Below are 25,360 nucleotides of genomic sequence, written 5' to 3' on the forward strand. Positions count from 1 at the left end.
GCAACAAGTACTCTTTCCCACTGAACGTGCTCTCCCTCCTTCCAGCCTGAGACTCAGAAGGACAAGTACTGAAGCCATGGCATGAAGATACCAAGCATCAGTCTGCAGCATGACCCTGCCTCTCTACGTTTAGAGCTATGGTTAACCTTCACAGGGTTAGACATGACTGAAACATTGAACCAGAGTCTGTCGTGTGATTGATGCCTAGACTCTTGGATTAAAGAACTCCCCAAGGTTCCCTGCCCCTGGAGCCATTGCAGATGTGGCCGCTGTGTCACATGTGTGGCAATAGGCAGGAGAAAGAAGAGAGGCTACACTCAGTGTTTTGATCTGTAGCCTAACACTCCCTGGAATAAGTGAGCCTGTGGCAACCACCAGGGCAGGAAGTGAACTGGAGATAGGAGAACCCTGCTTGGGGCTGTTTAGGGGCTCACATGGAGCTACTTGGGCAGTGGGGAGGGGGGTGGCAAGGACTGAGTCAGAGATGACCACTGGACTGATGCCATGGGGCCTGGACAGGGAGCCAGTCTGAAATGACCACCAGCCTGATGCTGTGCAGGCCTGGGTGGGGGACACCATGTTCAAGATGCCCCCCTGCCTGGTTACATAATGCAGGGCATGGCAAAGCACTCCTGAGACCATTCCTGAGATGACCTCAGACTCTCAGAGACCCCATGTGCCACTAAAAGTAGTAAGTATGTGGTGGAGAAATGGAAGAGAAAGAGAAACAGAAGGTCACAGAGAAGAGAGAGACAGAACCGGAGACTCAAGGGCAGTGAGGAACAGCCTGGTGTGAGTAGCCAGTGATGCTATCTGGGACCATTGTGGGGTTCTGGCCTGTGCTGCCACAGACCACATTTGAGAATGTGGTCCACAGAAGCAGAGGTCTGTTATCGACAAAGACCGGGCAGATGTCTCTGATCTGAGCTGCCAACCGGTGGGAGGCATGTTGCTATCTGAGAGCTGTGTAAAACTGTCCCCACCCCTCATCTGGGCATTGCAGGAGAGCTGATCCCCACCCCTATTCAGGAGAACAGGCGGGAGTTGTGGGTGAACCGGGCTATGAGTGTGGGTGAGCTGCCGCTGCTATTTGTGTCCTGTGTGGTAGCATGGAAAAGGGAGAGATATCCCCCTCCCCACCTGTGGCTGGCACTGGAGTCATGAGAACAAAAGAGCTGGACTTGCCCCTCACCATTGGCAACACTCAGGTGGAAGAGCGGGCCCTGCACCTCACCTGGACATCACATTAGAACAGACCCTGGTCGTGGGGGTACAGGTGAACTATTCCCAAGGAAGTGAACATGGGAGAGCTGGTCCCACCACTTATCTGCCATGTGGTGACATGGGTGAGGGAGAAATGCTCATGCCTGCCTTCACCCTTGCCCTGGCCATGTATGCCTGGTAGGAGAGCTGGCCCAGGAGTCATGAGAACAAGATGGTCCCTGACCTTAACCTGCAGCAGGACATGGAAGAGCAGGTCTTGCATCTAACCTGGGAAGCATAGAAGAGCTGACTCTGAACTTATGGTTTCAGGTGAACTGGCCCCAAGAGCATAAACACAGGAGAGCCACTCCTTCTTCTTGACTGCTCTGTGGTGGTGGCCTGGACCAGGGAGAGATGCCACCCTCCCCTCTCTTGTCCCTTGCCACCTATGGAAGGTGGGAGAGCTGCCCCCTGTGTCACGAGAATGGGAGAACTGGTTTTGTCTTTCATCAGTTGCAACATCTGTGAGAGCAGGCCCTGAACCTCACCTGGGCAGCAGGGTAGAGCTGGCCCAGGTTGCACAGGTTACTAACTCTAGTTGTTTTGGTTTCCCAAGATGTACTGAAGATCAGAGACTCTCCGGATTTTTTAAAATAAAGGAGTCATGTATTTTTATTTTATATGCATTGGTGTTTTGCTTGCACATTTACCTGTGTGATGTTGGATTCCCTGGAACTGGAGTTACAGATAATTGTAAGCTGCCATGTGAGTGCTGGGAATTGAACACAAGTCCTCTGGAAGAGCAGTCAGTGCTCATATCCACCGAGCCATCTCTCCAGCTCCTCTTCATGGGTCTGAATGACCTGCAGCACAAGACTGGGACTTGTTGAGGCACACGGCCTCACTGACTGAGCAGATGCTGGGTTGTAGCCTTCCCAGTATGGTCTTTATCTTACTTCCCTGTCCTATGACATAAGCCAATCTAGTGAACTTTCTTTAATGCCTCTCTCTCTCTCTCTCTCTCTCTCTCTCTCTCTCTCTCTCTCTCTCTCTCTCACACACACACACACACACACACACACACTACAGAGGAATGCACAATGCACAGAGAAACACACATACATATACACACCACACACACAATGCACACATACAGAAACATACATACACACACACCACACGGGGAAATGCACAATGCATATCATATACATGCCCACACACATGAACATATGCACACACATACACATGCATGCACACATGCACTCATGCACACACATGCGCACACACGTGTACACACACACACACACACACACACACACTCACACTCACAGAGTTCCTTCTTTGCCTCTAGTGAACCCTGACTGTTAGCATCTATGCTTGGAGCTACTTGGCCTAAGGTCTGCTGGATAGCAATGTGTCTTGTGGACCTCAGCACAATCCAGCAAAGTGGAAAACATGGCCAAAGCCCAGGCATCACTTGCTTGTGTCCCCTTTCACTGAAGAAATTATATCAGAAAGGATCACTTACTAAGTTGTTGCTTTATCCAAGACAGAGGTAGGTGAGTGTGCCTGCTCAAGCATTCTACCCGACAAACATGCATGACCATGACTTTGGTGTGTTAACTTCAAATTGCATCTATCTTCGAGTGTGTTCTTTATTGTACAGAGACAGTATCTCTTTCTTTTCTCAGACAAAAGCACGGTGGGAAACATTGCGTCTGTGACTTGGTATTCAACATGCGCAGATGAGTTGTGGGCTGGGAAATGAAGGGTTCAGTTCATCATAGATGAGGTATTTTAAGGCTGTCTATTAAATGGTCATTGATATTCGTAGAGTTGAATCCAGTTTCAATAAACTGACTGATGGTTCTATTACTGGGTTGTCACATCTGTGCAGTGGACTGTGACAGGATACAGTACTGGGCCAATCCACCAGGACATGGGATTTCTTTGCATGCTTAAGACATCTTATTTGCTGAGTTTCATGTCTGGGGGCCTTTCTGAACCTGACTTTCTGATCCTCTCTGCTTTGACTGGAGTATACTTTGTTGTTGTTGTTATCATCATTATTATTATTGTCTGAGTTCAGTAAGGTGAACTCAGCTGCATGGCTCTACATGTCAGTGAGTCTACAGAAATAGCTAAGGAGTGCAATATGAGAAAGCACGAGATCTTAGAACAGGGTTCTGTGAAAGAGCCATGTAGCCTTGGCCACACACCAAACTTCTCTATGCAATAGAAACTTTCCTAAAGAGATTGGAGAAGGGGGATGGCACCAAAGACTCCCTCAGACTGGTTTCCATGCATTGGTCATTAGCATGGCAGTGAGTTCAACCCTACTTAAAGGCACTTATTCAATAGAAGGCAAGCTCCTCTGTGTCAGTGCCTGCCTGAGCCCCACAATAAGCTGGGACTTCAAGCATTTTTTTCTCAAAATTCTAGCGTCATGAGTATGCTCACTAGACACTGCCATTTAATAGTGTAGACAGAGACTGGCGCAGGTGAGAGGGGTGGGCAGGTAGGCACAAGATATTCTAGTCAATTTGCATTTGACTACATTCAGAGACTGCAATTCAGAGAGAAGGATGAAGGGGAATATGTACTCTGAGTGAAGAGGCACCCATCTGTCAGGTGTGTGTGTGTGTATGTGTGTCTGTGTGTGTGTGTGTTTGTGTGTTTATTGCTCTGAAACTTACACGTATTTTTTATTTTTTTGTGGTCTGTGCGAATTTCTGACTGTAACCATTTGAGAAGAACCAAGCTGTTTGTGCTGGTGAAAACCCCAGTACCCCCACCCCAGTTCCTTTCCCTCCTGAGGACAGACCAGAGATAGCAGCCCTGAGCAGACAGATTTCTCCTGACACTTTGCGTTTCTTACCTAAATGGGCTTCAATTCAGTTTAGCTGAGTAGAAAAAAAAAAATATTCCTTCCCGGCTGGAATTTTAAGCAGTGATTCATTTTGGTTGAAATGCTTATAATTAAAAACCAGCCATAACAGGAATGAGGCTCCGGAACATAGGAGCCTGGGACAGCTCTGCAGCCCAGGAGGCCCCGCAGTAATGGCAGCAGATAGGAGAGCAAATTACATCTACAGATCACTTGTGCCCCTTTCCAGGGGCGAGAGCCCCAAACGGGTCCGTTGATGGAGGCGATTATAAAGTGTGGACTGCCTCTCGGAAATGATTGTGCATATTTAAAAGTCATTAAAATGTTAAGAATTCATAGGTGTAAATACCAGGGAGAAGGAAGAAAGGCTTCCTGTAACTGAGTTGGCGGCACAGAGTTTCTCTCCACTGGGACTGACTTTCCTGCTCTCCATGCAGTGTCAAGGTCACTTCAAGGAGCGGGGTGGGGGGTGTTGGGAGAGCACAGCCGTGACACCACCTCCTATGAGAAGGAAAGTAAGGTCATTTTCAGGTCTCCTAGCTCTTTCTGCTCTTCTAGCTAAGATCCGGAGAGAAAGATGGGAAGCGCTGCGTGGGGGTGGGGGAGGTAGCTTCAGTGGGGAGGGGAAGCTCAGTCTGTTTCTGTTGGTTCCTCTGAGCTCCTGATTGGCAGCATTGGGGCTCAGCGCAAGCTCCTTGGAGTATCCTCGTGATCACACACAGGCCGCAGCAGGTCTCCTATGCATTCAGCCTCACATTCTTTTGCAATAGTTTTACTTCTGAAGCCACGTGGATGTGGTGTTGACACTGTGTCTGTCCCGTGATGGGGATGTCTTCCAAAGATATCTCCGTGAGTGTTGAGATGAGGCCAGAGAAGTGAAGGTCAGTATCAGGCGCATCTTAGTTCTGACTCTGAGCCAGGAAACCAAAGTCAGACCTAGGAAGGCAGGGGGCTGCAAGGACACTCTCCCTGCTTACTCCTTCATCCCTTTCTCTTTCTCAGTTTAGCTCTCTCTCTGTTGCTGTTTCAGCCTGATGCTGGAGCCTTCTAATTCATAGAGAGCTTGATCTTACAGTCTCACATTGCTGATCAACTGGTCCCAGAGAACAAAGAAGGTCCTGGCAGAGGTTGAAGAGTGGGTGTTATTGAGGCAGTGGTGGGAAGACAAAGGAAAGCTTGGGTGGGGACCACCCGATAACCTAACAGTCAGGGGGACACCCTTGGTGTTGCTCAAGTCCCAGATAGGCATATTACTAGAGCCTACTCCTTAGGGGCAGGTGTACTAAGGGGCAGCTTGAGGTCAAGAGCCCAGGTGACCTTTTCTTTCCTTTTGCCTTTTCAATATAGTTGCTTTAACTGGGTTTAGGAGCCTGTGATTGACAGGCTTCTATGATCCTGAAGCATGTCTATTAGCCTAGGTATTGGATTTCTTTCAAAGCTTAGAGCTAATAGGTCTCTGCTGAACAGAGATGGCAGAGATGCAAACTCTAGCTGGCCACTGCTGCAGTTGAGCTGTCAGTGTGAACGAGACTGCAATTCATTAATGGTACCAGAGAGCCAAGACATATCATTCTCAGCTTGCTCTGTGTTCTACACTCTGCACCAAATACGTGCAGGAGAAGAGGTAAGGACCAGGCTCCTATGGTGTCTTATTTATTGTTGTATTGTGGTGAGTTGACCCCACAATCAAGGCACCTAATAAGATAAAGTATTTCATTGTGGGCTTGCTTACAGTTTTAGAGCGAGCATCTGTGATCTTTATGATGGAGCATGGCAACTGGAAGGCAGGCATAGTTTTGAGGAATAGCTAGCTGAGAGCTCACATCTGATCTGCAGGTTGCAGAGAGAGGGTGGGAAACTGGGTCAATTGTGAGGTTTTGAAATCTCAAATCCTATCCCCAGTGATATACTTCCTCTTACAAAGCCACACCTCTTAATCCTTCACAAACAGTTCCACTAGAAGGAACAAAGAGTGGAAACATGAGCTTTGGGGCACCATTCTCATTCAAAATACCACATTAGGCTTCTGAACTACCATTCTGAGGCCTATCCTTGTTGCCTGGGCTGTCCTGGGCTATGTGTCAAAGGGCAATGGTCTACCACACATTGTGCCTAGGACATCTTTGAAAGGAAAAGTCCCCACTTAAGAACTTCTCAGGAAGGACTGAAGGTCTGGGTGAGGTGACTGCCAAAGTAACACAGAATGTTATTTCCTGTCTTCCAGGAGCAGAGATTGATTTCTGGAGTCTGGTGTCATTAAGAATATGGGAGATTGCCAGGCAGTGGTGGCACATGCCTTTAATCCCAGCACTTGGGAGGCAGAGGCAGGCGGATTTCTGAGTTCAAGGCCAGCCTGGTCTACAGAGTGAGCTCCAGGACAGCCAGGGCTACACAGAGAAACCCTGTCTCAGAAAAAAAAAAAAAGAATATGGGAGACCTAGGAAGAGTTGGGGAAGAGAAAACTATAATCAGAATCTATTTTCAATTAACAAAAACCTATTTTCACTTTAAAAAAATTATAAAAGTAGAGTAAATAGAACCTTCTGAGATTGGGAAGGTGACTCTGCTCTAGCCCCACCCCCTTCAACTTCCCCTGACACGCTGGGTATCACCAGCATTGCTTGTGAGTGACAGTCCTTCCTGGTCATTTCCTTCTCCCTGTGCCTGTGTGCACATCCTCCTCCTCCTCCCTGTGCCTGTGTGCACATCCCCCTCCTCCCTGTGCCTGTGTGCACATCCCCCTCCTCCCTGTACCTGTGTGCACATCCCCCTCCTCCCTGTACCTGTGTGCACATCCTCCTCCTCCCTGTACCTGTGTGCACATCCCCCTCCTCCCTGTACCTGTGTGCACATCCCCCTCCTCCCTGTACCTGTGTGCACATCCCCCTCCTCCCTGTACCTGTGTGCACATCCCCCTCCTCCCTGTGCCTGTGTGCACATCCCCCTCCTCCCTGTACCTGTGTGCACATCCTCCTTTCCTATGGTGCGTTTGCCTCATACTGCTCCAGCATGACCTCATCATAATCTGTCCAATTACACCTGCAAAGACCCCTTTCCCACACAAGGCTGTGTCTAAAGCCCCAAGGGTAAGGAAGGCCCCCATTTATAAATCTTCAAGAGTAAACCCCCCACCCAAGATCAGCGAAGACTGCATTCCAAGTGCCTGTTTACTGTTCATAGGATGCCCAGAATATAACACAGCTGCGCTGGGCTCTGTGAAGAAAATGGGCTTCAATTTCACTTTAGGACATCAGGGACGCTGCCTCAGGGGAGAGCAGAGAGCAGAGGAACTTTGCTTTTGACTGAGCTGTGGAATGGTCCCGGGTCATCTTCTGTTTCTGTATCAGGCAGTACAGCACTCAGGAAATGGAGGAGGGTTGTAGCACCATCAGCATCAAAGCAGGGTTCTCCTCACAGATGCTCATGAGAAACAAGCTTTTACTTTCTCTGTGTGGACTCTCCCTGCTCCAGGTGACAGAGGGGTGTCTGGAAGGTAAAGGCTTTTGGTTCAGGTAGGAGCTATCCTGCCAAAGGCAACTGAGGCAGACTGAGAAAATGAGGTTTTCAGTTGCCTTGGGCTGTTTTTAGAAACTTGGTAATTTTTTCCCTCATAGAAAGCCAAAAACATCAAAACCATTGATTCATAGACTCTGTAAGTCCGTAGTGAGACATAATTATACTTTTCAGTAGCCCACAAGGACTGATGAAAAGTCAGCGGGAGAAGGTTGGATAAGCTGGGGCCTGGTAGAGTTGGGCAAAAGTCAGTGAGAGGCGCTGAGCTCAGGACCGTCTTGTGTGACATCATCCCTCTCTGCGCAGTGACCTTGGGTTTCCTGAGCCCTTCTGTCTCTGCTATGTACCCTAGGCTTAGGTAATTCTGGATCAGAAACCTGTAACTACCTCTACCTTTGTGTCAAAGCTGGAGCACCACTGACCTTTCCCCTTATGACTTTCAGAGGACATCACACACTATTCTTCCATGGTAGCGTCTGTGGAAAGCCACTGGTCCCCCAATGCGCTGAGCACCATTTCCGAGTCCTGGGAACAACATACAAAGGGTAAGTGTCAGGTCACAGACAACCTTCTCCCTGTGGGTTCTCCTAGACATGGGAGAGAGGATTATAGGTGACAAAGGAGCAGGAGGGTGTCGAGATCTGTGGTTGAAGCAATCTAGGTCCCATTTGAAGAGAAAGTAAGAGAAAAGCATCTGGGGGTTCCTGGAGTAGTCCAGAAAGCAGGAGAGGAGCACTCCCTGTAGGTGCTCCCAGGAGTAATCTGGAAAGGAGGAGAAGAGCTCTCTCTGCCCGTGCTCCCTGGAGTAATCCGGAAAGCGGGAGATGAACACTCCCTGTAGGTGCTCTCTGGGGTAGTCCAGAAAAAAAGGAGAGGAGTACTCCCTGTAGGTGCTTCCTGGGTTTGTCCAGAAAACAAGAGAGGACCACTCCTTGTAGGTTATGCTCTGCCCAAGCCAAACTCAGTTTTCCTGAATGTTCCAGGATGATTAAAAGGGAGAGGGAAATGTCAGGAGTCACTGAGATAGAATGGTACTCAGTTACTTCTGGACACAGACACAGGTCCTTCTTAAAAGGAGTTAGTTCCCATGGCAGTCACCATGAGCAGTTTTATCTCAGCATCATGAATCGGTTGACAAACACTGAGTGCTTCTCCTGTGGGTGAGAAAGTTGGTGTGTTTTGCTCTGGCAGCAGCAATAGCTGTCTAGTATCTTCTAGAAGTAGCAAGCATGCTGGCTGCCTCTGGGCACTCCATTTTGTGTTTGTGGCAGACTCCTTGGTGAGTGCTCCCTCTTGCCTCTGGAGAAGGAGTAGGGAAGGAGTGTATTAGCTTACTCATCCAGTCCTGTGCCTCCTGGTGAGGGTGACTTTTCAGGCATCTTTCCGAGATGATAAACCACCAAGGTAATGGAGGCAAGTGCATTTAATCATTTTCTAATTAATGCATTTATCGCAGCCCCTCGCTGCTTTTCAGGCTGAGAATAATGAGCCAGAAGGAAGTGTCGCGGGGATCCTACATTTTCACCTAAAGGTTAATTAACCTGGAGATAATCTCTGAGATGGTGCCAACCGCTTCCAGGTGAAGGGAAAGCAAAGCAGGTACCAAATGCATACAGACCCTGCCCACGTCTAGCGCAAGGCCACCAGGACTGAGAACTTTGGATGGTCGCCTCAGCCTTTGAGAGGATGTTAATGTGGATACTGATGAGATTCAGCACAGCCTGCATTGTGCTTGGAATTTTCTAGCAAATTCAAAAGGAAGGAAAGAGGTGTGGAATGAGTCTGTTGATGAAAAAGAGGCCTCTACATTGCACTGTGAAAAGGAACAGAGTTGGTGTCTATTTACATATCAGTGTGGATCCTCTCTTCCTTGTGTGTGCACTGAGCCATGAATGCTCTCTCCAGTAAAGTCACCACTGACTTGAGCTGAGGCCCTGGAGTGAGACTGTAGAGCTTCCAGATGTGTTTGTATACAGTTCTGGGGAAGGCTCAGATTTCAAGATCCTGATGTCAGGGACCATGGTACCCTGGTTCCACAAGACATCCTGCACTGCCAGCAGTGATAGAGAGGGAAGCTTGGAGCACCCAGAGAAGCTCAAGGAGAGAGAGAGCTGGTCAAGGCCTCAGGGAGGAGCTCCCGTTGTCTGAAGATGGTTTACTTCAATGTGTGATAGAATTTGTGCAAGGACAAATGTCAGAAAAGCAAATGAACGGATTGCAGTCTGCTTGTCTAACCCTCAGCCCCAGTCTGCAAAATGAAAAACTGGGAAGAGAACAATTTGGAAATTGTCCATTGACATTTTAGCAGTCCTTAAACCTTAGCAGTCACAGTCACAAAGTGCCATGTAAATAAATAATCATAGACGAGCAGGTGCATTTGGCCGCAGAGATGACCAGTGTGTCATTTTTGGTAGAATTCAGCTGAAGACAGTCTAATGTTCTTAGTCTGTGTAACACTGGTCTTGTTGCTATGCTGCCTTAAGTTTCCCCACATGCAGCCTCACTGGATGGATTAAAGGTTTGAATGAAGGAGGAGCTAACAATGATGTTGAAATCACAAGATAATGACATCACAAGATACTGACATCACAAGATGCTGACATCACAAGATGCTGACATCACAAGATTCTGACATCACAGCTATCATCTTGCTGCTGCTGAGAGCAATGGCAGAAATGGTGATGTAGGGTGGGTGGGGCTTGTGCTGGCCATTAAATGATGCTGACTGTTGGCTGAAAGAAAAGATGTCACATACATTCATAGGAAGTGCAAAAATGAGTGTTGCTGTGTCATACGTCCTATCAAGCTGCACATAAAATACAGACATCAGAGGACTGAACAGTTTGAGTGATGGCTTTCTTTGAATATGGAGTAACATTGGCTCCAAATGTGGCCCTCACATTCTATCATATCTCCTAAATTTTCTTCTGTGAAAGCTTGCATCCCTTTTTCACTCAGAAAACGTTCTTAAAAATCGTATCTGCTGAACTCTGTATCAGATTCTGAGTGAGCCTACTGTTGAAATGTCAATATCCTCCTATGAGATGCAGGTAAACACATAGCCTGTGTGCTACCCTTACCTACATCTGAGGATGTCATCATGGTGGACTCAGAAGAGTGACCAAATAGACACCTGTCACCCACAGAACCAGGCCAGGAGCCAATCTCAGATTGCTAATGTTTAAATAAGTCAAGCACAGTTAATCCTGTGGTAGAAATGAACTTCAGGACTGAGGATTCAGACCCTTCAGGTCGTCCTGTAGACCCGGAGGCCGGGAGAGTGGATCTGAGATAAGTGTCAGCCTTGGCCACATGGTTGTGATGCTGGTTTATGACACTGGCTCCTTGACCTCATGAAAATCAAACGCAGAGGAGCATAGTGAAGCAATCAAGATGTTTAGCAACGCTTGTAAAATTATTCATAAAGCACTGATAGTATGCTGGGCCAGTGTCCCCGTAATATCAATTTTCTTAGGATTCCATCTGATGTATTCAAGTGATTAAGCTTGTAACTTTATCTCAAAGACTGGGCTGGATATGTTACATGTAACCAGAAGCAGCGCTCGTTTGTGGGGAAGAAAAGGACCACTAGGGACTGTGTGTGATGCTGTGTGTGATGCTGTGTGTGATGCTGTGTGTGATGGGAGACAGGTAGATCCTAGAGTTTGGAGATACTAGTTTGTAGTCTCTGAGATGATCACTCACGGTGACCTTAACATTCTGTTACTTTCACAATTGAGTGATCAGATATATAAGAGTGGCTCTGGGCAGAATGGAGAGCAAAAAATAGGAATTTTACAAAATTATCTTTTCATCTAGTTTAATCCTCACTAGATATAAGCCTTAAAGAAGATAATAACTTGAGAATAGATTGTTCTCTCCTTTACTTGTGCTAAATTACTGTCCTTCATGTCTTGTCCCATGAACAAGGCAGAATGCTTGCGCAGGGGAAAGGGTCAGAGTCTGTGGAAGGCATATTTTATTAAGACTTCTCTGTGCCTAACCACCTTGAAGATGCAACCCTACCCCAGTTTTTCTTTACAGAGAAAAGTCTGCAGACAACAAGGCCCACAGCACCTGCCCTGTCCTATTCAGAAAGTTCCCTCCGGTTCATAAGGGTCCTAGTCCGTCCAGGTTCAGGAATTTTTAATGTGCCAATTTGCAGAGAGTGACAATGTATAAATATTTTATTTTTTCCCACTGTTCCATGTGTTTATTTTTATTTTGCTCTTTATAGAAGTGGTAAGTACTTCAAGATTTTCCTTTGGGTTTGGTCCTGGGTTAATGCAAATTGGAGACCTGTGGTTTCTTGTCAGTTATTGTGGGCTGGCATGTCATGTGACAATTGAGAAGCCACCATACTCTCTGTGGTGTAGTTTGTCATCTTCCCCCCCCCCCCACACACCCTTTTTAAAGCATCTAAGTTGTGTTCTTTATTTTATTTTAATTATTTAATTTTTTTTCTTGGTCATGTTCTCCCGCCTCTCTGAAGTTCTCCCAGATTCTACCCTTCTATAAAAATATTTGTCAATTTTTATTTCATGCATGTATGTTTTGCCCACATGTATGTCTGAGCACTATGTGTGTGCAGCTTCCATGAAGAACACAAAGGGCATAGATCACCCAGAACTACAGTTGAAGATGGTTGATAGCCACCATGTGGGTGCTTGGATTTGAGCCCTGGCCCTTTGATGCTCATAACTGTTGAACTATTTCTCCAGCCCTGTTTTTTTCATTTCTTTGCTTCACTGTCCTGAACTCTTGATTTTTTTCCCTTGCCTGACTCATGTTTCACAAACATAATTACCTTCCATTTCTATGATGACAGTACTGCCTTCAGTGGCTCGTTTCTGTGCACATGGCCTTTGGAAAACTTATCTCTTACAGTCACCTTGTATTTACATTGCCCAGAATTCCTGCCAGAGAAGGAGCCACCCACAGTGGATAGGTCTTCACATCTCAATGAACTCAATCAAGAACATTCCCTGCAGATGTGTCCAGAGGCCTGTCTCCCAGATGATTCCAGTTTCTATTGACAATGCTAACTATCATGTCATCCTGTGCCAACTTCACACCCAAATATATCATTTTTAGGTCAAAACTTTAGACCCCCATAGTCTTTAGCAATCTGACATTTTAAAAGTAAAAGTCTCTTAACTGAAAGCTACTATAAAATACAAAACATTTTACATATAAGGGTACAGGGAATAGTCATTCCAAAGTGGGAGAATTGGGAATCTGATTTAAAGTAGTATCTGACTCCAGGAGGAAACACCACACAAGCTGAAGCTCCGTGCCCAGCACCTCAGGCCTGTGACACAATGGTTGTCGATCTGGAAGGCTTAAGTATCCTTACCCCTCCACATCTGCTCTCTCCAGCATACACGGACCCTCTGGGGGCCCTACTCCTTTCCATATCTGTATCTGTCTTCAACGGGTGCCTCGTGTTGACATCTCCACTATCCTGGCGTCTCTATGACAACTGGGTTTCCACTTCACAGCTTCACCCATGGACTTTTAAGCTCCTTATAGAGATTTCAACCTGCTACCTGTTGCCCGACCTAAGCTGTTCTCTGAAATCACACAGAAAGACTCCATGACACCCCGTTTTTGCATATTTCATGTCTCCAGAGCTGGTACCATGTGGATACTGCTGCCAAATTCTGTTGTTATCCTGAGACAAAGTCTGGGCCATTGGGCCATGGTTATATCATTCATGTGCACTGACACTGGGGACACAGTCTCCTATGGAGTTTCTTTGGAGGAGGATAGAACTCTAGCAGTTGCATTCCAAATTCAGGCTTTGCATAAATTTTCAGTTTTACGAGTTGCAGTCTATGGGGTCATGCCCTCAGGACACCTTTCCTGTCCCTTACCGGAGAATGCCAAGATTCTCTTTAGTGGCACAGGTCTTGCAAGAGTTACAGCTAGCTGCTTTGTTGTATGCGCTTCAGTCTCACACACCTCTCTTCTTCCAAATGGATTAGTCAGCTTTCTTTAATTCTGCTTAACTCGGGGGTTCTCAGGACACAGGCAAAAGAAGGCTGCCTTCTTGGCCAAAATATCACTCAACTGGCCCCAAGCCCAGTGCCTAAGAGAGTCCTTCCCTCACGAATGCTGCTCTGGGTTTTCTTTGGTGTTTTCTTTGAGCATCACTGTTTCCCATTAGAATCTATGATTAAGTCTTGTTTACAACATTCAAGGGCTTTTCTAAACACTGCAAATTCTTCCACACTATAGTCCTATTTGGGAACATCTAAAGCCTTAGACCGCACTCCCAATGATCAAGATTATTATAGCCACAGACCAACTTCTCTAGACAAAGCAGTGTAAAGGAGAACAGGACCTCATCTGGCTCCTAGTTTAGGCGAACATTCCATAACGATGGGGAGGCCAACATAACAGGAGTGTGAAGCAGTTGGTCCTATCACCTTCACAGGAGAGTGAATTCACACCGATGCTCACGTCCCCTTTTCATGTACGTTGTCTAGGATCCCAGCCAATGAATGGAGTCTTCCTACTCCTAAGTAACTCAGTCGAGGTAACCTCCCACAGGTGCCCAGAGATCTGTTTCCCAGGTGATTATAGACTCCAGTCTACAGTTAGCACTGACACCGAGTCTCTCCTACTTCAAGCTCTTTCATCCTGATCTTAATCTCTCAATCACTTAGCATAGATTCCACCAGGATCTTCAATGTCACCAACCACAGTGGAAGTCTTCTCGTCAGCGCAATACCGTCTGGCCCTCCAGAGGGTTACTAGCTACAGGGGTCAGTATGGTGCCTTTACTGAATGTGTCCAGTGGTGCTGACATTAGGGTCAGTGTCAGGCTTAATTGCTTGCAAAGTTTGTGCTGACAACAGGATATTAGATGCATTTTTAATTACCCCACTCCCATCAGATTTATGCTTGTTACTTTATGATTTAAAGTCTCATTTTTCATTGTTTACTAAGAGATTGGAGATCCCATGACCTTGGGTGCCGGTTTGTGTGTCTGCTGCTCTCCTACTGTGGGGCCTTGGCCATTTAACCTGCACCATCAATCACGTAGGATGCAGGTAGAGGGCATGATTGACAAGTCTCCACCTCTAGAGATTAAAATATTAATGAGTTATCTAAAGGCCGGGGGCGTAGCTAATTAAGTTATTCCCTCCCCTTTTCCCCCTCCCTATAAAAGTCAGGCTCCCCTGGCTTTTACGGGGAGTGCGCACCATCTACACCCACTCACCATGCCATGAACAATAAAAGCTTTAGAAAAAGAGGCTCTACATGTTACCTGGGCCTTCTTGCACCTGCCGCCAGATTCCCAGCCTTTGGAGCCTTGAACTGCAGCTGTTGGCCTGTCCACCGCAGCTGCGTGAATGTGGGAACCTCCACCTGCAGTGTGGGAAGCCCACCCGGGACCCCGCCTCCCCCCCCCCCCCCAGAGCTTTATTTTTCCCACATCCTATCTCTGCCCCTTGCTCTGGTCAGGTGAAATAGTCTGCTGTTTTCTATACGCCATGTGGTTGTCTATGTTTGAGATTTGACCCGTTCTTTTTTTTCTGTCTTAAATTGTCTCTCATATCAACCCACCTACCTGTTCAAACCTACTGTGTTAGTCAGCATGCATAAAAACATTTATAGAAACTCTTCTTCAACCATTTGTAACTGGGAGGCGTTGCATGACTCATGTCATCTGTCTGTATATACTAGGCACCAGGGAGTCTTCCCTCATCTATAGGAGTTAGTTCCTCAAAGAGTCTAGTTTGACTCCTGTTTGCATCACTGGAGTGAGACATCCATCATTTACCCAAGAATGGCCTCCAGAGCAGCAGGGAGAAACACTCAGGTTAAGGATGAACTCAGGTCTCAAGCCTAGGAGAAAAACATGGCTAGGTTCCTAATATCAAATGTTGGATCACACGGAAAAATAACAGCTTAATGTACAATTTCATGGCATGTATTCAATTTCTGAGAGGGACTTTTTTGTTAAGCTATGCTGTGTGTATTTTGGCTAGGATCTAACATTGACGTCTTTTTATCTACTGCTTCTTTGGTGTCTAAAATAAGAAGAAAAAATCCACTGACAACATAATCAGTGTTGAAGTCTTTTGCTTAAAAGTTAACATTCTGTCAATGGCCTGGGCATTCTGTTTCAGTATTCTTGGCTGTTCCCAAATCTCTGCCCTTGGCATTATGTAACATTGCTCAGTGTTGACTGAGACCACGGTCTGGGGTTTTTCCTTAGTGCACACCCGATTAACAAAGCAGATGCAAAGCTGCAGACCTCACATCATCTGTTGCCTGACAGTCCCTTTAATGATAAAATATAAGACCTTGAGGGGACTTAGCATTAAAAAGAAAAAAAAAAATCCTCACTTGATGATCTAATGGGTTCAGTAAAAATGCTGTTCTGATCACAGTTTGAGCTGGGATACAGAGTCTGCAGCTAACCTGGGTCTACTGAACCCCAGTCTAGGCACTCGAGCTGCAGAGCTATTGATGCGTGGGGGCGTGTAGTGATACATGTCGTTAGGACCACAGCTAAGGACTCAGAGAATGATACTTGCTGCAGATCTCCTACTTAAACCCCATTCTCATCGAGCTTGGAGTTGCTGGGAGGGTTCAGGACATGATGAAGTAGCAGATGGCCATCACTTAACCCAGAGCCTGCCTCATAATAAGCACGAGACAAACGGATAAAGGGATAATGAAAAGAAACAACAGGAGTAATTGGTTCCATCATGTAGCTCCTTAGGGAATCGCACACTGTCAGAATGTGAACGATGCCATCCGTGATGTATCTGGCAGGAGCTGCCCTTGCAGAAAATGATGTTGAGGTGAGTTCTTTTATGGATAGATAAACACAAACTAGACCAACAGGACGGAGACTGTCAGGAGGTGACTGCAAAAGTCCAGATACAAGGAATCAAGTACAAACTAGATTCAGTTAGGATAAAAACAGAGCTGGCTGTGTGGCACATGCCCGTTATCCCGGCCTGTGGCAAACAGATGATCACAGTATTCCACCATGGTCCATAGAGGCTTTTGGTATACATATGGGACTTTTATAAAGATAAATGATAAGATGTCCTTTTCTGTGGAATCAGTTAAGCCTGCTGAGCCTCAGGTGAGGTTTGATGATTGAACCTCAGTAAAGGGTTTAACAAATGTGGCACACCTATTATCTGGTGACTTTTCCCAAGAAGACCGATGGCATCTACATCACAGACAAGTCTCCTTGTCAGTCTCACACTTTCAAGTCTGATGGCAGGAGCAGCTCTCACCAAGCTTCTGCGGGCATTGCCTTTCCTGGATTATTTTAAATTGTGTCTTTGAAGAATGACTAAATATCATCCAGCCTCAAATGAGGTGTGGAGATGAGGGTGGCTTCAGAGCACTAAAAACTCTCCTCTACTGATGCACTGTGGTACTACTCTTCTACCATGTCTGAGTCCTATGCACACAGCTGACCTATCTATATTGATCTGTGATCATACAGTGTAGTGGTTGAGGCCTATGATAGACATTTACATCTCAGAGGCTGAGAAAATCTGGGAGGAATGAACCACAAGGGAGAGTCAAGTTTCTCAAGAAGTACTAACTTCTTAGAGACTGTTAGGAGACATAATGGGACAAGCTAATAATTAGTGGATTATTATATAATCTGCGACAAGTGAGCCCCCATTCAGCAAGGCTGTGGGGAACTTATTTTAGGAAAGATTCCTGCTATTAATATGCTTTTTCTATTATTATCATTATTAAACATATGTAACAATCACTAAGCAATAGTACAGCCCTTTGGAGCAGATCTCTGCAGATCCACGAAGATGTATTGTCTTATAGTGATGCTATATAAACAAATAGATGACTTCTTAAGTTTTAATGACAATCCTATAGAAATTCCTAAAATTATATCAATGACTATTAAGCTCTTTTATAATGGGACTGCTATTAGGTCCCTCTCTGATAGTCAAAACTGCAATTAGAACTCTGCCAGTCTCCAGAGTGTCATCAGTAAATTGCCCTTAGATAGTAACCAGACTTTCTTCTGCTCAGAGCACATTCCAATGAGGTTGTAAAACAATTAGCCAAGGGTCACTAAAAGGGAACTCATGATTTATTATAGGTGAAAGGACAGAAGAGAAAATATTGCCTGGGTTTATCTATTAAAAAACTTCACTAATTTCTTAGTTATAGTTTTAAGCCTTCAGTGAACCTGTGGAGCTAGACATGTGATAGATGTTTAGCTAGATAATTGCTCCTAATTGATATGCATGTAAACATTCTCTGTTGTAAACTTCTATTTCAATTTATTATTTGAATTTTGGTGTGAACTTGTGATGAACTTTGTAACATGTGACTATGTACTCTGAAAGATGCATAAGTACTGAAGACAAAGACAAAGAGAGTGGCTGTTGTAGTCATAGTAGTCATCGTAGGTAGTCGTTCATCCCTTTCTTTCCTTTTCCCCTGCCTAGAATTCTTTTTACTCAGAATTTTTCCTTTGTTAGAATTTTTTTTCTTTTCCCCACTTAGGAACTTTTCACTTTTCCTCTTAGATAGCTTTCATAGGAAACTTTTTACACTTAGTAATAAAATCTATAGCAACTTCTCTAAGTGTCTTTTCTTTCTGTGACCTCAGACTAGCAGGTGTAAGTTTAGAGCCCAGCAGTTCCTACTGAGATAGTACAAAGGCTATTTGCCTAATCCTCTGCTGTTAGACTACAGGTGTTAATCACCTAAGCCTGCAGTCTTTTACTCTCAGAAGTTTTTAGGAATTTTTAGAAGTTATCATCAGCATTCCAGTACAGGTCAGAGAGCCAGAAAACCCTGAGACCCTAGGACTTTAAAGCCATCACCAGAGTCCTACTCTCTGCCCCTGCCACTACCCTCTCTGGGCCAGGAGGCTGCCAGCAAGAGACCAGTTCTGATGTCTTCACCAGGTCTCCCTTGGGAAGTGCTGTACTCTAGCTTGTTGCAATTGCTAGAAGAGACTCTGGAAAAGACACACATCTAAAATGACTGTGTGGAGCCTTCATCATGATTTGTCTGTTTTGCCTAAGCTAGTTAGTAAAGAGAGCATATGAAGATGGTGAAGGCATTCATGACATTACCAAATCCACATATTCAGACATGGGAGAGAAGACTGCAGAGTTAGCAAGTGGAGTCCCACATCCATACAGAGCTCCACAATCTGCGATCCTCTCATCATCAAACTTTGCATCCTGCTAGTCTCTCAGGAGGGTTCTGAACACCAAATTCTGCCAACTTTGAGTCACATTAGCAAGGACAGGACTTGCTACTGGCCAAATGGAAATTTCCAAGCACCTATTTCACTGGATTGTCACCAAGGGATAAATAGGTCACCAAGCTGTACCTGAACTCATTACATTTCTATCACATTCTCCTGCATATCCTGATGTGAATACTGTGCAAAAACCCAGACAGTGTCTTGGGCAGCTAACCATGTCCTCTAAATGTCCCTGTGCTGTGCTTTAAGTCATGTGCTAACTGTGTCCCCTAAATGTCCCACGGTTGTGCTTTGAGTCATGTAACACCTTCTGTTGCAAGTGATATCATCCCTTGACACATCTTTGGAAGACCTAAAGGTGGAATGGCTGTTTCACTGAGGACAAGACAGGAAGGAAGCTCATGGGCCACCCTGACATGGAGCAGTCATTTTGGGGGGAGTCATAGGGCCATATACAGGTGGTGACTGGAACATGAGGACCAGCCAAACGAAGCACAACCAGGTGGCATGCCATGGCCATTGGCCCCGACTTGAGTGCTGTATAAAAAACTTGATAATGATGACAGCAAGCGATGAAAGCCACCTGTTTGGCATCTGCTTTCCACAGTCCACGAAGACAGGGGCAGTTATTACCACAGGGATGAGCTGCTCTCCATAGGGCCCTCACTTGCTAAGAGCAAAGCATGAATATTTAATCAATTAGATAATAGGTACAGCTTGGGGAAGACATCTTATCTTAGGTGGCTTTTCTCCTTATGGCTTTGCCCTCTGCTAGGCTGGTGATTCCTGCCTGTTCCATTCTTGTCAAAAGGCTCTGGCTAGCAGACAAACTGAGTAGTGCCAGCTGGCCACATGTTTGAGCACAGAGAGTGCCCATCTCTCTTTACAGCACTGAGCTGGAAGGATGTACAGTATCCTCAGCCCAGGCTTTAGAAAGGCAGCTTTGTCCCTGTCCCTTCTTGTTTGTGATACACAAATTACTTAACCCTTCCAGGTTCTTACTTTCTTACATGTAGCTGGGAGATAAAATTTGCCTCCATATCTTCATGGTGATGCAGGGAAAATGGTATTGACCATGAAAAGGAGTCCACACATATGTGACCTGCCACCACCCTGGAATCACTCACTGTCCACCCAGACGTGCAGTAGAAAGTAAGTTTGTTGGTTTGTTTTAGCTCCTGTAAGGAAACCTCTGCTCTCTGGTGTTTAAACCTTACTAAAGTGCATAAGAAATTGCTCCTTTCCTATCTTAAATACTTAGGTCATAAATATCATACTCTAACTATGTAGTGCTAACATTGAGATATAAATGGTCAGCTACTATTTATAGCTTTTAGCTATAAAATGAATACATTTTCTATCCATTTCTTACAAGGCATATAAAAATCCAACATATATTAAATCATTAAAGGTAACATTCCATGCTAATCTCAGGAGTAGGAGGGGAGTAGAGGCAGAGATATAGAAACAGAGAAAGACAAGGTTGCCTAGCAATCTAAGGAGGACCCCCCTCATACTCCTGGGCCATGATTTGCAGCAGTTAGAGTCACAAGGATCCCCTAGGCCTTTGTACCCAAACTGTGTCTCAGAGCTGTAAAATCAGACTTCTAGAGGCCTGTGCTGCTAGCTTCCCTGTCCTGTATGAAGCAGTGCCTGTTCAAGTCATTGCCGCTATCTGCCTGGACTGCTACAGACAGGTTTGTTGGTTTGTTTTAGCTCCTGTACGGGAACCTCTGCTCTCTGGTGTTTAACCTTACTAAAGTGCATAAGAAATTGCTCCTTTCCTCTCTTAAATACTTAGGTCCTAAATATCATACTCTAATATCATACTGTCACAAAAAGAGAAGCTTTGGAGACAGCAGATCATCTTTTCTCACAGGCCAGGGAATGGAACACACAAGATCACCTGATCAGACGCTTTAAGGATGCAGATAGCTGACTCTCTTTAGGTCTCCTTCAGAGGAAAAGGAGGAGTGGCCTTTCTGGCTTCTTTTGATAAAAAATATTAATCCTATTAATGATAGTTCCACCCAATGAATGGGCCTACTTATAAAATCTCCCATATTGGGACATAGATTTCTACATATGGCACTTCTATTTAAGTCAGGCAGTTTGAGCATAATAGTATCAACTGCACACTCCCAGCAGATGGAAGGGAGAGGACTCCAGTCTGTACTCAGGGTGAGACATAGCCCTCAGTCTCACACCACTGGCCCCAGCCAATTAGTGCCAGATGAAAACATGTGCCTAGAATTGCAAGGTATTCTAAGCTATGAAGAAAATGTAGATTTATGTATGTCCTTGGCTTTAGATAAGGTCTAACATTTGAAGATTTAAGGACCAGGAAAATATGGTGCTCTTGTAGCTATGGTAGCTGCTGATTGCTAAGCTTAAGGCATGGCAACCATCACAGAAGCTGAGCCTTGCCTGTGGAAGAGAGGCTTTGAGGGATGTGGGGAAAAGTTAGCTCCTATGAGACAACAGTAAAGAGAAATGGATCCAGAAGAAAAGATGGAATGGCTCATTTTGAGGTGTGTTTTGTAACTGCCCACTTCCATGCACTTGTGTGTGTCTGTGACTTTTGTCCTTACCAATCACATCTGATTAGAGTGAAAGACCCCACTATGACCTTCCTCATCCTGCAGCAGTGATCTGTAGTCACCATGCACAAAGGACACTAGAAGTTTCCGTCACTGCTCATGGGAAAGGAAGGTAGTTGAGACCTCTACTGATCAGGAGACCATCTATATGCTATGACTTAGGCTGGGTGGGAGGCAGAGGGGAAGCTATGCTGTAGGGTTTATCAGGATCCTCTGGCCCCTTGAGGTTCTTCAACTACAGGTTACTGTCTTTGGTTTATGCAGAAACTGTTGCTTTAATAATTTGTTCAAGAATACCAATGGCTTATCATGAGTTGAGGAATAGAGAAAGGACAGACAGGACATGTAGGGTGTCAGACTTTGTAGTTGTGACATCATAGGGGTCCTGATGATAGGGCTGTACCTAGCTGGGGAGCTACAAAGAGTGCTTTGCCCAAGTAAAATAGAGAAATTTGAGGCCATTGTCCAAGGAAATTGTCCAAGAGAAGTAAGCCCTGGGAAGGGAAGAAAGGCCACATATTGTCCAGTGGACACTAGGGTGACCACTCCCTGAGGCACACTAGATGTTCAGGAGTTGACTTAGGAAGGTGAACTCTCAGCACCCCTTTAAGCCACAATTAGAGGACTTTAAATAATCATTTTTAGTTTTATTCATGAGTGCACATATATGTGTGTGTCAGTGTACTGTACATGTGTGCTGGTACCCACAGGGGCCAGAGGAACGTGACAGATCCCCAGGAGCTGGAGGTGCAGACAGTTGTGAGCCTCCTGACATGAGTACAATAAAGAAACTCCTTGAAGATCATTTAGCTTCTGATCCATATTTCCAGCCTGGGATTTGAGCTTTTTTGACCGAAGAAGACAGGTTAGGTAAGAATTGAGAAGCAGGAAGGCTGGAAACAGGAAGGTGTGAGAGATGTAACCACTTTAGTGGTGTTGGGGTCCAGCTCTACTTCCGTGTCAAATGTGGGTTAAAGGTTGTGTTGACTGTCATTCTTTCAAAGACACTTGATCCTACTAAGGCAGCAGTAAGACCTTCCCCATCCAGAAAGAACTGTTGTTAAGGAAAGACCAGTTTAAGCAAAGCAAATGCTGATAATGGGCAGAAAACTATGCTTGGAGGGTTCAGGGGCTAGACCCTGAATAGCTGAATGATGTGATTGGAGGGTTCAGTGGCTAGACCCTGCATGGCTGAGTTATGTGAACAGGAAGCTAATTTTCTCAAAGCATTCCCCTATAAGAAGAGAGGGGTAACCCTATATTTACATCCAAGAGACATTCTGAGAAATTCTGAGGCAGCCTAGAGACCATGTGGAATGATGTGTCCTGAGAATGCTTGGAATAGTCGCTCAGCTTTAAGGTACAGAGATGATCAGGTCACAGTGCTAGCAGTCTGTGGACCTGGCAGTTTCCCCAGTGTCAGCTCTGCCTGGGAAACCAACATGCACCCACAGAATCTGGTGCAGGAGCTGATTGCTGGTTACTTTCATCCATGGTCAGTGCTGGTTCTCACTGACACACATGAGATCAGAAAACACTGTACTCTGGGACTCTGTGCAGAAGAGTTAGTGAAGATAGCTGGTGTCTACCACCATAGGCAGTGCATGGAGAAAATCATGACTGCACATGTCTAATACCTTCATGCCAGCTCTACTCTGTCCCCTAAGAGTCCTGTGCTTGTAGATGGCAAAGGAACTGCAGGGGGCCCAGACATCCAGATAGTGGGGAATTAAAGCTGCATCACTGAGACATGTTTGACAACAAACTGCCTGTGAGTGGGGTTGTAGGAGCAAACAGGACAGAGAGGCGGAGGGCACGTCCTTGATGGAGCATATCCTTTGTTATCTGACTGGTCTCCTTGGAAACTCACAAAGAAGGGAAATTAAAACCTGCTTTCTTACTGCTCTGGCTGCCATCCAATAAAAAATATTGGCTAATGCTTTGTCTTAGTGCCTGCCTCGGTACAAGTGATGGGCAAACACTGAAGAAGATATCGATCCTGTAGCAATGGATTCCATTAGTCGTCCTGAGCTTTGTACACAGAAAGGAAAGACTCTGACCTCTGACAACCAGGGGCAGCTGCTGAGGAGTATGCAGCTGCATGGGGAGAGTCATCAGGAGAATGGATGGCAGGGCTCTGGGATGTAGGAGTGTGGGTAAGGATTGGGTGAGTTTTTGTGTAGTCAGGGATACTATTTGCCCACTCAGGTGACTTGTCAAAGATTGCTGTAGATATAGCAGCATTTATAGTCAGTTGTCAATTGTGGTCAGCCCGAATCCCGGTGCACTCATCCCTCTATGGCTCCTGCTAATACAGCACCGAGCCTCCTTGTCCTATTTAGCTGGCTTCAGCTCAGCTAAAACCAAGTGGCAGGTTAATGCGCCAGTGAGTGTGCTGACACTCATAACTCACTAATTCTGTCACTTTTAATTAGAGTAAGGGAAGCCACGTGTTCCAGAGCTGGGCCACTGTGACTCAGACCCACCAGGTCACTAAAAGACTCTGGTCCAAGGATCCAACCCATTGTTTCTCTTTTTCACGAGTTGGACTCAGTGCAGTACTCACCGTCTGAAAATGCCAGGCACAAAGTCAGTTCATGGAAACAGCAGAGGCCATGGTGTGGTGCAAAGTCTGTAAAGCTGGGTGGGCTGTAGCAGAGCCCAAGTCAGTGAAGGGGCATCCATGTGTGTTTTCTAGCATCCAATATATGTCAGTCACTTGGTGTCATTCTGGAGGATGGTGGAGAAAGTGAGGGGCTTCCCAGTGTCAATGCTGTCTCTGACAAAGTGGTACGAGGTACAGTATGATTAAAGAGGGTGTGCTGGGTTCTTACTGATCCTCAAAGAAATGACCACAGTGGCTTCAGATAATATTTCCTTCCTGGAACTCTAGAAGCAGGAGAGTCATATCCGGGCAGCAGTAGGATTGTTTCTTTCTGATGGCTGCAAGGGAGAACCTAGCCCCGCCCCAGCACTTCCTATCTTGGCTTTGGTTATTGGTGTTTGTTTATTTGTTTGTTTTACATCCATTGCCTTCTCTATCATGTGCTTCCCTATGTTTTCCTATAGGTACCCACCTACTTCTCCATCTTGCATGAGTCAGAAAATTGCTAACAGCATTTGATAAGAATCACATTGACCTTTCCGAGTCACAAGCGCTGGTGCATACTGTGGAGCGCTCTGTTCAGTCTGTTCCATCCTGACTCACCGCTGTTCACTCCTGCTGAGGAACAAGTCAGTCAGGAAGCTGCACCTTAGCCATAGCATTTAAAGATACTGGGAAGATGTCCATGGCGCCTACAGTGGAGATTCACCAAATTTGAATCACACTCACTAACAGCCACGTGAAGTCTCCGGTAAAGGTTTGTGCAGACTTGATCAGAGGTGCAAAGGAAATGAACTGGAAAGTGAAAGGACCACTGTGCATGGGTACCAAGACATTAAGAATCACTACCAGAAAAATATCAGTGGTGAAGGTTCCAAGACATGGGATCCCTTCCAAACAAGGATCTACAAGCCACTCATTGATTTATACGGCCCTGAGATTGTTAAACAGATTACTTCCAACAGTATTAAACCAGGAGAGGAGGTCGAAGTCACCATTGCAGATGCCCAAGTCAACTGTTTCAATAAATTGACTTAATTAAAAATAATCACTTGAATCTTTAGCCATATCAATTCTTTACCTTATGGGCATGGAAACGTTCCATCTATATGTGTCAGCTATAACTGCTTTATGAGTGTTGTGTAGCATTAAGGATGGTAAGTGTTGGTAAGTATGCAGAGGAATGGAGTCATTACCCAGGATCACCAGATGGTAAAGTAATGTTGTTCTTAGTTGGAGGCCCCTAAGCCTTGAAGAGGAAATACCTATGGGCCAATAGGTGTCATCTACATCCCAAAGAACCAAAATGGTCCTTT

The 25,360-nt window shown here is 45.6% G+C and overlaps 2 pseudogenes; both read left to right on the forward strand.

Annotated features, from left to right (window-relative positions):
- Positions 1 to 25,082, forward strand: part of LOC117723698 (small ribosomal subunit protein uS10-like) — a 38,304-nt pseudogene extending 13,222 nt beyond the window's left edge.
- LOC117724088 (small nucleolar RNA SNORA17) lies at positions 239 to 345 on the forward strand (annotated as a pseudogene).
- Positions 25,083 to 25,360: the final 278 nt, after the last annotated feature.

Source organism: Arvicanthis niloticus, chromosome 19 (assembly GCF_011762505.2).
Source record: "Arvicanthis niloticus isolate mArvNil1 chromosome 19, mArvNil1.pat.X, whole genome shotgun sequence".
NCBI classification, from domain to species: domain Eukaryota; kingdom Metazoa; phylum Chordata; class Mammalia; order Rodentia; family Muridae; genus Arvicanthis; species Arvicanthis niloticus.